Consider the following 4,357-nt stretch of genomic DNA (forward strand, 5'->3'; position numbering starts at 1 on the left):
TGTTGTGTTGTGTTGTGTTGTGTTGTGTTGTGTTGTGTTGTGTTGTCAAGCAATGAAACTATATGGAATCTATGAAAAAGTTGTGAGGGTCCCTGCTTCATCTCTCTAGCTCTCTCAACTAAAGGGGTCCTTAATTGGTCTGAAAAACGTTGAAGAGGTAATGTGTGCCTGTGTCTTTAAATGGCGCTCTCCTGTGAGCCAGGTTGTTATGATAAATTTACCGGCCGCTTCGTCGGGAACATCCGGGTTACAGCCGTGCCCGATTATCTCTGCTTGTTGGAAGTAGGATATAGGATAGGATAGGATTGAAAAGAGAACGAAAAGAGACGATACATTAATGATGCAATTTAACCATATTCTTAAAATACCCATGCTTTCGTTGCTGGCAATAAACACACACTTTATAGTTTATTTATCTTATTATTTTTTATTTTTGCATAATCGCCCAGAATGGGCCCCAAGCTGAAGTATATACTGTTTGTATTGGAGATATAAACTGCAGGCGTGCTTATATTTATATATATTGTGATAATAATCCAAATAATAATCCATGTTTTGACTTTTTCGTAGGCAAATTATCAAAGTCACAGTTGCATTTCTCAATGTGCTTTTTGAATTTTTGAATCCGTGTCTATTTAAAGCGGTGTAAATTATTCTGGATCCAGATCAGAAGTAGTGGAAGATACCTCTCTAACCTGCTGCTGCTATCCAGATGTAGTTGGAACACCTGTCTGTGTGTAAAGCTCTCTCTCCCATTGAGGCTCTCTCTCCATGCAGCTGAGCCTGCTGAGAGCGACAGGACATTGTAGCCTATTTACTCGCATCCAGAATTTGTCAAATATATTTTCCTCAGGGTTTTTCTACCTCTACATAAATAGCAAAGTAAACAACAAATGCCTACATACATGGGCATGTTACGTATATAGGCTATTAGGCAGGCTGTTATGTACTACTAAGTAGGCCATCTCACGTTTGTGATCCATCGTCGCCTATTTTTCAATATTTACATATTTGAGCTATAGGTTATTATGACCAAATTACAGAAAGAAAGAAAAAAAGAAAGAAAGAATAACTTATGTACTCTAGTCTACTTGATTTTATTTTCAAACTGTTTCTGTTTTACATGTTGGCATCTATTTAAAGAAACGGGTCACAAACGATTGTTTGAGATTAGATGTAATAGTGTACACTATTACTAATAGTCTAATCTCTCTCTCATGGTAAAAAGAAAGAGACAAGTGTCACCCCTATAGGTAACATCGTTGATTTACGTAAGAAACAGCATTTCCACATTATTATGCGCACAAGCGCAATTATCATTTCCCCGTCTTCAATAAAATGAAATAATAAAAATAAATAAAAACTCCCAAAAGCGTCACACATGTAAGCACATCGGGGTCAGTGACCGCGCACGCACGCCGCATGTTTATCCATGAGAGGTCCTCGGGAGCGCGCCCCCTGGCCGAGGAAGGTGAGCGTAGTGTCTGGAGGGGAGGACCGAGGACTCGGGAGCGCGACCAACAGCCGAGGGATCGATCGGATTAAACTCGATTTGAGTGAAATTAACACAAAGGAGAGAGAGAAGAGCCCGCACACTGACTCGGCGAGGTCGTAGATACGAGGACACGCCGGAGAAAACATCCAATGTGATAATAAAACTTGAACTTTTCCCGTTTATTTATATTTAAAAACAAGGACCACGGTGGATTTTTTTTTCGAGCCAGCCGCGGAGATACTAAACCCTACTAAAAACGAGGAGTTGATTTGATAAAGAAAAAAAGCCCCGAAGTGACCAAGCTTGTTGGGTAAGAGAGAAGCGATGAGCTTTTTTGTTTTGTTTGTTTGTTGGATGATTTATATTTCAAATACGATCGATCTGAAACACACAGTTCACGGGGCGACGAGTTGTTTGTTAGCCGGGGTGATTTTTTAGAACCATTTTCATTTAGATTAAGAGCCTGATTGGTAAGTAGTTTTCTCACTTTTCCCAATGAGACTTTTTCTTCAATCCTCCGCGGAAGGAAGTTAACTTGGGAGTCCGTGCCTCGCGGAGGAGGCTCTCATTCAGAAGAACTTTTCTCAGAGACCAAGTCGGCGTCTCTGGCCGCTTTGGACGGCGTTTTGTTTGTTGTGTCGTTCGGACAGAAAGTCATTGAAAGGTCCGCGGCGGAGCTGCCACCATGCCGACATGATGCTAACAATAGCAACTTTAGCCTCGCTGCCACCCGCATCACCACCACCGCCACCACGCACACACACACAAGCCCCCCTTTAATAAACGAGTTCAAAAGTGGGAAAGAATGTTTTTTTTCCACGCAACGTGGCGTGGTATATTCTCCTCTTACAACCGACTCTTTTGGCTACTTGTTGAATATCGTAGGGGGTAAAGAAAGTGGGGTAACTTTACTTTGGTTTTCTCCCCCCCCTCACACACACGCACTCATACACAGACACACACCGGGTCGTGTGTGTGTGTATATGAGTGAGTGAGTGTGTTAGCCTGGTTAGCTCGCGTTAGCTAATTGTGTGTGTGTGTGTGTGTTGCTGTAGGAGACACGAGGTGGCTCCGAGCGTATAGAGGTGAGTCACTGGCCGACTGAATGAGAGCAGGAGCAGGGGAGATTCCCCCACCGTCCACCACGGTTCATTCAAAGTACGGGACACCATAATAACGACGAAATATTTCGCTCTTTGTCTAAAAACAGTTGAGCTTTTAACTGTACGAATCAACACCATGGGTTGCATGTACATACAGGACAAGTGTAGGTTTTTTTTGGGTGGAAGAAGGGACACAGGATGGAGTGTCCATAGCGGTAGCTAGTGTGTGTTATTGGACGGGAAGGGGACAGCAGGCAGTCATTATAATATATTATACATATATCCGCGAATTATTTACGAAGCACTTCATCATCTTGTTATCCTGCATTTAAAACTAGACTGTTTGGGAGGGTGTCCTTCAATGTAAGAGTAGTTATATATCCCGAGGAGGTGAGCGATTCGTTCCACGGTCCAGAGCGACGTGCGTAAAAAAAAAGAGCTTTCATTTATATGCGACGGTCGGTGTCTGTCGCTCAACAATGTCTTTTCAACAGCAAAAAAAGTGTCACCGTGAACCGGGTCGACACTTAAAAGTTTAGAATACTTTATTGGGGTGGGGGGTAAAACGTATTTCTTTATCTCTTGAATGTAAGAAGGGTTGCGCGACGAAGTTATACATTAGCCATCGCCGGGTGATAGGCTAATTAGCCATGCTAGCCGCTGGAGGTTAGCCCACTGCTACAGGACACAGAAGTTCAGTTAGCCTGTTAGCTCACACTGATCGTCCTCATTGTCTTTAGGCCACTACTATATTTTAGCCCCAAGAGCTAACTAATAATAACCTGCTGGGGCTGTTATTGAAGGTGCTATCCGATGTGGTGTGCGCTGGAAAACGACCGTTCCTTTCTCATTTCGGCTCACTTTTTTTTTTTGTTGAGAGCGAAAAGTAAAGTTACTTTTGTGTTTTCTTTTATTGTCTACGTGCAGCATTTCCGCGTGTTTAAAAGTTTTCACGAGAGCCTGTTTGTGGTGAAAATGTGTGTCCGACGGAGAAGTTTTTCTCTGGGGGGGTGGACTTCACTTGTTACTCGGGTTGGTTGTAGGGGAATAAAACACTGAAACACCTGCCATGTCCTCCACATTGTTGCTTACTGCGATGTTTCTTTCCACAATCAATCAGTCGGGGTCATTTTCTCGTTCTTTCTCATTTATTCTCGGCTGTTGCTCACTATTTCTGTGCCCGTCTTTCTCCATGACGTTTTCTGTAATCGGTCAGCTTGCATAACGGTCACCCACAACTTTGACTCCGTTCCAATGTTAAACTACGCAATCTGCGCCGACACATGACACAGACATTTTAAAGTAATCAACATTATTATGCCCGATATTTGTATGTATTTTTTTTTACAAGACAAACAGAGCATCCACTTTCAATGTGATGATGGGTCTGTTTTTCCCCTCATCCGGACTGCCTGGCTGCCATAGCCCGCAGCCTGCTCCCCCCACTCACTCTCTGTCTGTGAGCCAAGATGGCAGCTAGTTGTGTTCAGCGGGCCACAGAGAGAGGCAGAGATAAGAGGCCCCGACCGTACACACACAACAGATGTTCGGCACTATTGTGGCCCCTCTCCGCCTCTCTCTCTCTCTTTCCTCCCCCATCTCTCTTCCTCGTCCTTTCTTGTGGTCGGAGTTGAGGTACTTTTTTCCGAATGCTGCTGCTGCAAAGCTTCGTTGACTTGTTAAGAGGGGCCACGGTGAGAGAAAAAAACTGGACTGGAACTTTTGCAATTTGTTTTCCAAGGCCAAGTTTATCTGATTC

General features: G+C 43.6%; 1 protein-coding gene across 1 annotated transcript in view; it reads left to right on the forward strand.

Annotated features, from left to right (window-relative positions):
- Window positions 1-1,413: 1,413 nt before the first annotated feature.
- The window catches only part of chd7 (chromodomain helicase DNA binding protein 7), a 96,664-nt gene continuing 93,720 nt past the window's right edge, over window positions 1,414-4,357 (forward strand). The window contains 1 exon segment of the mRNA XM_080438964.1: window positions 1,414-1,805. The gene's annotated coding sequence lies outside the window, so the exon portion shown is untranslated.

This window comes from Gymnoscopelus braueri (genome assembly GCF_963280865.1).
Source record: "Gymnoscopelus braueri genome assembly, chromosome: 10".
Classification (NCBI taxonomy): Eukaryota; Metazoa; Chordata; class Actinopteri; order Myctophiformes; family Myctophidae; genus Gymnoscopelus; species Gymnoscopelus braueri.